The 10,742-nt window shown below is 33.4% G+C and overlaps 1 non-coding gene across 1 annotated transcript; it reads left to right on the top strand.

Annotated features, from left to right (window-relative positions):
* Window positions 1-593: 593 nt before the first annotated feature.
* LOC128280337 (small nucleolar RNA R71) lies at window positions 594-700 on the top strand. Its single transcript, XR_008270517.1, has one exon. It is a non-coding gene; the product is annotated as a small nucleolar RNA R71 (small nucleolar RNA).
* The last annotated feature ends 10,042 nt before the right edge of the window (window positions 701-10,742 follow it).

Consider the following 10,742-nt stretch of genomic DNA (forward strand, 5'->3'; position numbering starts at 1 on the left):
GTCTCAGTGTTCTAGAAATAAGTTTCTGACATCGAAATAAACTTTGAGAGCATCTCTTCAAGGTTCAGCTTCTTTTCCTGTTGGTAGGGTGGTTGTTGGTAGCCTGGAGGTGGTTGTGGTCTTTTATTTCCTTGATCGCTCCACGAGAAATTGGGGTGGTTCCTCCAACCTGCATTGTAAGTGTTACTATATAGATTGTTTTGAGGTCGAGGATTATTACCCATGTAGTTTAATTGCTCGTTATCCATGTTGTTGCCATAAGGTTGGTACTCCGAATGGCTTGTTCCACTTCCACTTGCTTCGCACTGCAGTACTGGGTGAACCTGTGAAGAACTAAGAAAACCATCAATCTTTTTATTTAAGAGTTCTACCTGATTAGAGAGCATGGTGACCGAATCGACGTTATAAACGTCGGCTGTTTTTGTTGGCATTGTCCTCATGACTTGCCACTGATAGTTATTCAGTGACATATCCTCTATAAACTCATAGGCATCTTCAGGTGTTTTATTATTGATGGTTCCTCCAGCAGCTGCATTTGTTGGGTCAAAGGATTCAGGCCATTATGGAATGTTTGAACCTGTAGCCAAAGCGGTAACCCATGGTGAGGGCACCTTCTCAAAAGGTCCTTGTATCTTTCCCATGCATCGTAGAGTGTTTCCAAATCCATCTGCACAAAAGAAGAGATATCATTACGTAATTTAGCTATTTTAGCTGGCAAAAAATATTTTAGTAAAAAAATTTTGGTCATTTGTTCCCAAGTAGTAATTGACCCTCGTGGTAACGAGTTCAGCCACTGTTTAGCTTTGTTCCTCAATGAAAAAGGGAATAACCAAAGACAAATAGCATCACCAGAGACACCATTAATTTTAAATTTATTACATAGTTCTAAGAAGTTGGCTAAATGTGCGTTGGGATCCTCATCCTGCAAACCATCAAACTGAACAAATTACTGTATCATTTGAATAGTCTTAGGTTTTAATTCAAAAGTATTTGCAGCTACAGCAGGTCTAACTATGCTGGATTTAGTTCCTGTTAAAGATGGTTTAGCATAATCATACATAGTGCGTGGAGCAGGATGTTGATTAACCGCAATTGCAGGAGGTAGCTAATTACCTTGGTTTTCAGCCATCTCTTCGGTTAGGGGTTGAGTATCGTCTTCTTGCTCGTTCTCTGTGTATCTTAAGCTTCGCCTTATTTCTGTTTGATTTCTGCGGACTGTACGATTAATTTCTTCGTGAAAAAGTAATGGTCCTGACGGATTTCTTCTAGTCATAAACTATAAAAACCTGCCAAGAGAAAGAAAAAGTAAATTAATAAATAATAATAATAAATTAAAGTGCACGAAAAATAAATGGCTAAAGTAAAAATTAAGTGTTCCTAATATTTCAGTTCCCCGACAACGGTGCCAAAAAAAATTTGATCGCGTGATTTCGTGATATGTTTTAAATATTTATAATTACTCATTCTTGAACTAACTATTATCACTATGTAGGCCAGTGTACCTATCGAACAATAGTACAGTTTTAGCAAGACCGGATTGTCGAACCCAAAGGAACTAAAAGTACTAGTAATGACTGTCTTTTTATTATCTAGCCTAAGAATAAAGAGGTTTTTGTTTCAACTAACTAATTATCTAAACTAAGAACACACAGAGAATGGAATTGGGCAATTTCTTTTGGAAAAATCGATTGAATGAAGACAATACCTAAGGAAAAATCCACCTAGACTTTACTTGTTACTCTGGCTCCGAATCGGACGATTTATTCATTTAACATGATCCGTAGAGATCCCTAAGTTATGTTATTATCCCTATCCAAGACTAATAACGTCTAATCCCTATATTGAATAACCGAGAATTTTCTCTAATTAACACTCTATGGTTGCATTAACTCGATCTATGGATCCCCTTATTAGGTTTCACCCTAATCTGGCAAAATCTTGTCACCCTATGTCTAGGCGCGAAATCAACTCCGCTTAATTATGACAAATGTACTCTTAAATAGGGTTTATTTCCCCTTTGAATAAGAGCTTATCTTGATTCGGTGTCATGGGATATCAAAACAAGAATTAAGAACACATAATTAAGAACAAGTCAAATATTTATCATACAATTTAGAAAATAATAACAAGATTCGTCTTAGGTTTTATTCCTCTTAGGTATTCAGGGGATTTAGTTCATAACTAAATAAGAAAACATCTCAGAATAATAAAGAATACAAAACATAAAGAAAACCCAAAACTCCTGAAAGGGAATTGAGGAGAGATCTTCAGTCTTGATGATGAATCTGGCTTCTGAGATGAATCAATCGACTTTCTTGGAGTAATTCCTTACTCCCTACTCTGTTCTTCTCTTTTCTTCATTCTCTAGGGTGTATTTATAGGCTTTGGAATGCCTAAAAGCCCTCAAAATTAGCCTTTTCTGAATTGGACTCAACTTGGGCTCGGCAGGGACATGCCCGTGTGACACGCCCGTGTGCGATTACTTCAAGCCATGCTCGAGCCTGTCAAATTGACACGGTCATGTAGTCTACCCGTGTGAGGAGGTCCAGGCCGTGTTGATTTCGTACTTTGGCCTATTTTCTCCGTTTTTGGCCCATTTCTCGTTCCTTTCGCTCTCCTATGCTCTCCTAAGTGTAAAACATGAAATTAAAGCATGAGGAGCATCAAATTCACCAATTCTAGTGGAAAATCATCCATAAAATGCGTTAACTATTGGGTAAAAATATGTATAAATTACAGTTTATCAGTAAAGAAAAGAGAAAAGTTGATGCAAAGGCGAGAGATTCGAGGAAGAGATCAACGAATAGATCTTATCATTCCTCATCGAAGAAATAAAGAGATTACTTTAATCGATTGATAGTGAAACACCCCTAACCCACATTCGTCCCCAGAACGAGGTTACAGGATGTTACCGGAGTTTACAGAATAATTACGTATAATTTCACTATTTTCTCATATTCCAGTCAAGTTGTCTTCTCAAGTCATAGTTACTAAATTATTTATATGTGGAGCTAAGGAATTGAAAATTAAGATCTGATAATTTTACCTGAAACTAGACTCACATATCTTCTTACCATAAAATTTTTAGAATTTTTGGATTAGCCAATAAGTACAGTTTATTCTTCAAATTTACCACTATTCTGCTGTTTGACAGCTTTGACCTTTCTTTACTAAAAATTAGTTATCTCATCATACAGAACTTGGATGATGTTACCATTTGTTTTTTTTTGAAAATAGACTCATTAAGGATTTTAAAAATATAAATTATAACCCATTATTATATTTTTACAATTTTTAACGATTTTCCAAAATCATTACAGGGGATTCCAAAATCATTTTGACTCTATCTCACAAAAATTCAAATATCTCATAAAATAAGATTGTTTTGCTTACACTGTTTCTTCTATGTTAAACTATACTAAATAGGCTCTAATTTCATATTTTATTTAACCTCTAAGTCAATTTCCAAAAGTTTTGGTGATTTTTCAAAGTTGGACTACTGCTGCTGTCCAAAACTGTTTTAGTGAAAAATGTTGATAACTAAGCTTATAACACCTTCACTTTCTTTCAATTAAACCCTATACATGCCACATAAACTGTAAAATGCACAATAAAATTTATCGAAGTAATTTGGATAGTGTGCCCTGATGTGTTGATCCGATCCACCAATTTCACGTCAATTTATAAAGAACATTTAACACACAGGAGTAAGATTATGAAAGCTTAGTAAGTTCATGGGCATAGAAAATAATTCTTACCGAAAATCTTATAACAATTATACAATATTTAAATTCACTAACTCTTCTGTCAATCACAAAATTAGTGACAAGTTCACTTACTTGAATTCAATGTCACTTATTAACCAACTTTTAATCACTTGGGCCCCTTTATCATTTACCTTTCTTAATCAAATTAGGGAACGATTATGGAATTGACTACTTCGTTATCACAATGTCATAGTTAATATATGGTCTTGCACATAGCCACATATTACGCATCGAAGCCATAGCCCAACCTTGGTCTTACATGGATCACATATCACACTGATGCCATATCCCAGATATGGTCTTACATAGAAGCACGTATCACACGGATGCCATATCCCAGATATGGTCTTATACAGAAGCTCATAACACACCGATTCCATATCCCAGATATGGTCTTATATGGAAATCGCATATCACATGTTGCCATGGTCCAACCATGGTCTTTTCCATCAATTCGTCTTAGCCACTGAACGAAAGTACTCAAATCCATCGTTCTAACTAATTTGTACTTTTACTTAATCATTATTTTACAATTATCAAAATTCTATAACTTTCATATACAATAATATACCATAATATTCATGAAATTTTCATAACAAAACATTGAATTTAGCCATATGAACTTACCTAGGCAAATTCGCAAAAGTCATACAAGTTCAGGGACTAATCGGCTATTTTCTCTTTTCCACGATTCACTTCGGGTTCTTGACCTATAATTGTAAAATCATTAATTTATTAGCATTTATTTCAATTTTACTCTACTTTATAGTTTATACCCTTTAATTCCTAAAATTACACTTTTGCCCTAAATTTTTACAATTTTTACAATTTAATCCCTGTTCAATTAACACATCAATTGAGCTAATTTTTCTCAATTAACACTTTATTTATTCATTCTAAGCTACTACACAACCTTTGAAAATCAGAATTTCAGTACCAAAGCTTAATTCACAACTTTTTCATAATTAGGTCCTAAAATCAATTTCTATCAAAATCACTTAATAAAATCATCATATAAAATAAGAACTTCAATTCCATAATAATTCAGTATAATCATACAGCACTTATTCATGGTAACTTTTAAAATCACCAATAAAATCAAAAACTAATGAATTAGATAGTTGGACCTAATTGCAAAAGTCTTGAAAATACAAAAATTATAAGAAAATGGCAAGAAATAAACTCACAAGCAGTAAAATTGTGTAAAACAAACTTAAAAGCTCTCTCCCATGGCTATCTAGCCGAAATTATGAGAAGAATGGCCTAGAAATCTCTTTCAATTTCTATTTATTTGTTTAATCTTGTAAAATTTACCATTTTACCCTTCGTTCACCTAATTTCAGATTGTTTCTTGCTTATGCCACCTCATCCATCCCCTTTAGGCTAATTTGCCTTTTCAGTCCTCACTCATTTAACACTTGAGCTATTTCATCATTTTAACAAGTTTTGCACCTTTTTCAATTTAGTCCTTTTTAATTAATTGACTATCCAAATGTTAAAATTTTCTAACGAAACTTTAATACTAACTCAATGACACTCCATAAATATTTATAAAAATATTTATGGCTCGACTTATGCATTCGAGGTCTCGATACCACATTTTAGACCCAATTTACCTATTGAATTCCTTTTTTCCCAAAATTCACTAATTCAAAAATTCTTCTAAATTCACACTTGACTCATAATTATTAATTTATTAAATTTTCAAACTTACTTTTCAGATTTAATGATCCCCAAATCACTATTTTCGAAACCACTGAAAATTGGGCTATTACAACTCTCCCCCCTTTAGGAAATTTCGTTCTCGCAATTTCTCACCAGATAAAAGTCATCAAATCAAGTCTTTCTTTTTTATTCTCAATGATATACCATATATAAATCCATCATAACTCATTTCGATTTAGAACTCGTATCAGAAGTCACATCAAAACTTTATATTATACCAAATTTAGCTGAACGGCCATGACATCCTCGTGTCACAACTTTATCATTAACAGTACAATTATCAAAAACAAAAATATTCCTAGTAATCCTCTATTGAATCATAATTGAGAAATCCAGATGATCAAACTTTAACTAATGCTTCTGGCATGTCTGCATCTGAAATCTTTCAACTTATATCTAACTTTACTAACATGCAATAGACCATTCAAACTTTCGTCATTGTGATAACATTATCAATCAGAACAGCTTTAACTCGTAATAACATCATTCGATTAAAGTAATCCAATAAGTATCTCTTTATATCATACTTGCTAAATTATATATTTTTTTTTAAACCAATGAGTTGATTTCAACTATCGAATAATAACATATCAAAGTATTCTTTTCTTCGTGCTGAGAAAATAGCCAAAACTCACAATCTTTCAAAATTCTCTTAACATGCTAATCAAAAATCTTTTCAACCGTATCGAGGAAACAAATATCTGCTTGAACTCATCGACTTTATTCAAACTTACTTGAGGAAAGAAAACTACTATGCAATTTAAGCTTGTGCTCTCACCATTTATACCCTTGCCAATGTTAATTTCTTCCACGAAAATTAGAGAAATCCTGATACCAGAATCACCACATTCCTATTATCGAATCTAGAAATACAATCATAATAAACATAACCATCACATACCAAAAAACATACTTTAAAGATGAGCCATGTTTGATAATTTACACAATAAGGATGATAAGAAAACCCAAATATAACACCAGACTAGAAGTCCGAGAACATAACTCACAAGAAGATAATAAAAATCTTGATAATTCCTCAGAGAAAGCCAAAAGAAAAATACTACTTATCAACTCTAGACTTCCATCATAATAGAGATCATATATTTCCTGCATGTATAAAACAAAACCATAATCAGTAGAAACATAAGAATAGTCTCACATAAATTTTTATCATTGACTTCATTTCCAACATATTAGAATAAAATTCCAAAGAGATGAAGAAATACCGATCATAAATCGACCAGACCAATAGGGCTTTCGCCTAATATCAAAGTTAACTAGCATTCTCACAACATCAGAACTCCATTAGAAACTGAACAACCACACACGTATCTCTGAGGATAAAAGGATATATATAATACCCAAAAAAGATTATCATATTCGTTTCAACTGTAATTGTCACTCACAGACATCTTTACTACTCAATTATCATTTTTCTTGACTAATTCTGTCATCATGAACCCCGCATCATTCCATTCACTAACGAAAACCAATTCAGGAAAAACTTCAGCAAACACAAACTTCAGACATCATATCTGAATAAGTCGACTAGCCGAGGTTAACTTTTTCTTTAACTGTAACATTGAATAATCTGAATGATATTTAGAATAATCTGATATATATATATTTTAAAACTGTATTCACATGTCAAACTATTTTCAACTCCGTCTGCATTACTAATTATTCCACCACTGTACTCTTTAGTTTCACACTTGTGAACTTATTCAACATAATTCTTGTGAACTTTCGTTATAAAATACCATATTGGTAAGGGGGTGAGGTCGTAAAGCCTCTAACTGGTCTCTCATAAATACACACATATGACTTAGCATTCATCATCAACATCATATCATCACAATTACATAATTCACTATAAGCAAATTAACATACATAATTATGTTACACGAACTTTTTAATTATCCCTTTCAAACAAGTGTACTTACACATGCATTCCATGAATTTTGAGTAAATTTACTCATAGCATTTACTTAACCAAACAAGTCAGGCACATAACATCATATGAATGCCATACAAACATAGATAAGCTTATCACAATATAAACTTTCATTTCATTCACGTTTCCACATGTAATATCCCGAATTAGGGCCTAATCAAAATTATGGTTTCGGGACCAAAAATATGAGATAGAAATAATTATTTTATAATTATTTTGAGATCTATGATATGATTGCATGATTGTGTGAAAATTTGTGAAGAAATTCTATGCATAAAGTGCTTAATTTAAAACTAGGGACTAAATTGAATAAGTTGCAAAACTTGCATTCTAGAAGCTTTTAGTATGAAATTTCTTTGGAATATTAATTAGGAGATCTTAAATAGCAATTTAACCAATTTCTAAAATTTTGGACAAAAATGGGCTTGTACATGAAAAATTACAAAGAAAGGCATTAAGGGCATTTTTGTCATTTGGCAAATATAGTCATTAAAAAGGGAAAAATAACAAAAAATAGACTCATCTTCTCCATAAGGGCTGTCGAATTTTGCTTATCACCATAGTTAGGGTTTCAACATTTTCAAGCCTTGATTGTAAGTGATTTCCATGCCCGTTTTTAATGCCCTTTTCGGTTTTAAAATCTAGAAAGCACGTTCTATCATTTTCTAGCAATATTTTGAGCTAGGATGCATGTATGAAAATTTACCCATGTGTGACATAATTGTATTTTGATGAATAATGAAGGAATATGATGGGTTGATGTGTGTTTAACAACTTTTACTTAGTAGTTTTATGTGAAAACACCTAAAAAGGGACTTAATTGCAAAAAGGGTAAAATTGATGGTAAAAATATAATTTTTAGTGTGAAATATGGGCTGTTATGGACACTAGGAAATTCGACTATGCCTAGATGTCATGGGAAATGCATGTAACTCATTGTACAAACTTAAGGACTCAATTGTAAATAATTGAAAAGCTAGGGGTAAAATGATAATTTTATCCGAGCCCATATTAGGGGCTATTTTGATGAATGTGTATATTGAATAAATTAATTTGGCATTTTAGATCAGGAGAAACAAGATTCGAGTCGCGATCGAGGGAAAAATAAAGTTTACGAGGAATAGGCTTGATTTCTAACATTTTGTACCAAGGTAAGTTCATGTGTAAATGTAGTAACATAATTGTCATTTTAAGTAATTTAATGATATTTATATGATATGATGATTATTATCATGAAATATTATGCTTTGTGGATTATTATTTAGTAATATGCAAATTATGTGAGCTACTTAATAAATATGAAATGCTACCAAGTGTCGGTTCTGACATTTCGTGGAAGATGGTAAAGATGTGCTATTGAGGAAAATCCCGTTTGAACCTTGGGAATAGATTAGGATACAAGTGACATGTCACTAGGATATTTGAGTTCCAAGCTCGTTGAGTTGAGTCAAGTTCGTGAGATGTAACTAGGCATCCGAACTCGTTGAGTTGAGTCCGAGTTCACTTATGGATGCGAACGCCCTAGCTCATTGAGTTGAGTCCAAGTTCACTTATGGGCAGGTTACATGGTAGCTTGGCTACATAATTTCCGCAGGCTATTAAGTTTGTCTAGCTGCGGGTATAGCACTTATGTGCATGCAATCTGTGTATCCAAATTATATTCCGATGTGTTCAACGGGTGAATCTTAAGTGAATAAGGAGAATACTTAAGACGAAGGTGACATGTTGGTAAATGTGGTGAATGAGAAAATTGGACAGGTATGTGCTTAAACCCTCGGGTTGAGAACTTGGTATGATGAAGTTGTGGTAAGATAGTAAATGCAAATGTAACATGAATGTCTTGGTGATATTATGCAAATGATGTTTTATGTTGGATTGCATGATTATGTTTCTTGTTATTTACATGTGAACTTACTAAGCATTTATGCTTACTCTGTCCTTTCCATTCTTTGTAGTTTTAACAAGCCAGCTCGAAAATTAGGAACGGTCGGAGGCTCGCTCACACTATCCGTGTACCATTTTGGTATAGTGGCTTGAATATTTTGAGTATGGCATGTATAGCATTATAATCATTTTGTGTATATGATCTTATGATATGGCTATTGGGTAAATGAATTGTATTTCATGAGAAAATTGAGTTTTGGTGAAACAGGGTCAGAGCGATTTTTGAATCCCCTGTTCTAACTTTAGAAATTCACTAAAAATTGTAAAACAATAATTTGAGTCATACATTATATGTATAGATTCCTTAAATGGTATAGTCATCTGAATTCTGTACAAAGAGAAAAGTGATTCGTATTGAACAGAGATTAGAGCAGTCAAACATTGAAACATGGGAAACTTTAACTAATAAACTGTACTAATTGGCCTAACAAAAAATTCTGGAAAAAAATTAGTAAATAGATATATGAGTCTAGTTTCAGGAAAAATTTATAGATTTAAATTTCGAGTCTCGTAACTCGAGATATGATTTTTTTTAGCAACTATGATGCAGATGAGCAATTTATTATGAAAGGTGAAATAAATTGTTTGAAATTGTTTAAGTGATAAATTAAGTCTATTAACGCCTTAAGCTCGACTCTGGTGATGGTCTCGGGTAAGGGGGTGTTACATTTGGTGGTATCAGAGCTACGGTTTAGTCAGTTTTCAGACTAACGTGGCATATGTATGGGTCTTGCTATACATGCCATATATATGTTGTGATAGTGTGACGACTCTTGACCTTTTAAATGATTTTTTTATAGTAAATGGATCCCGATCTAGCTGTGGCCGATGATGTAGAGAGTAATGCGCCAGCTCCTACTGAAGGGGCTCGGGAAGCCTTTCTCGAGATGATGAATGCATGGTACACCGAGTTTGTCCATACGAACCCGAATGCTCAACAACCTCCCCCACCTTCCCCGATTCCTCAACCTGTACCCCCGATGCCTCAAGGTATGAATCTGATGAAATTTCATAGAACCCCAATTGATAGAATTCGCAAGCAAGGGGCTGATGAATTTAGGGAAAATGTTGATGATGATGCCGAGCAAGCAGAATTTTGGCTTGAGAATTCTATTTGGGTATTTGATGAATTGTCTTGTACACCTGAAGAGTGCTTGAAATATGCTATATCCTTGCTGAGAGATTCAGCCTATTATTGGTGGAAGACATTGATTTCAGTGGTACCGAAAGAGAAAGTGACTTGGGAGTTCTTTCAAGAAAAATTTTAGAAGAAATACATCAGTGAAAGATTGTTGAACAGAAGTGTACAGAGTTTCTCGAGTTGAAGCAAGGTAATATGATAGTTACTGAGT

This window comes from Gossypium arboreum, chromosome 8, assembly GCF_025698485.1.
Source record: "Gossypium arboreum isolate Shixiya-1 chromosome 8, ASM2569848v2, whole genome shotgun sequence".
Taxonomy (NCBI): Eukaryota; Viridiplantae; Streptophyta; class Magnoliopsida; order Malvales; family Malvaceae; genus Gossypium; species Gossypium arboreum.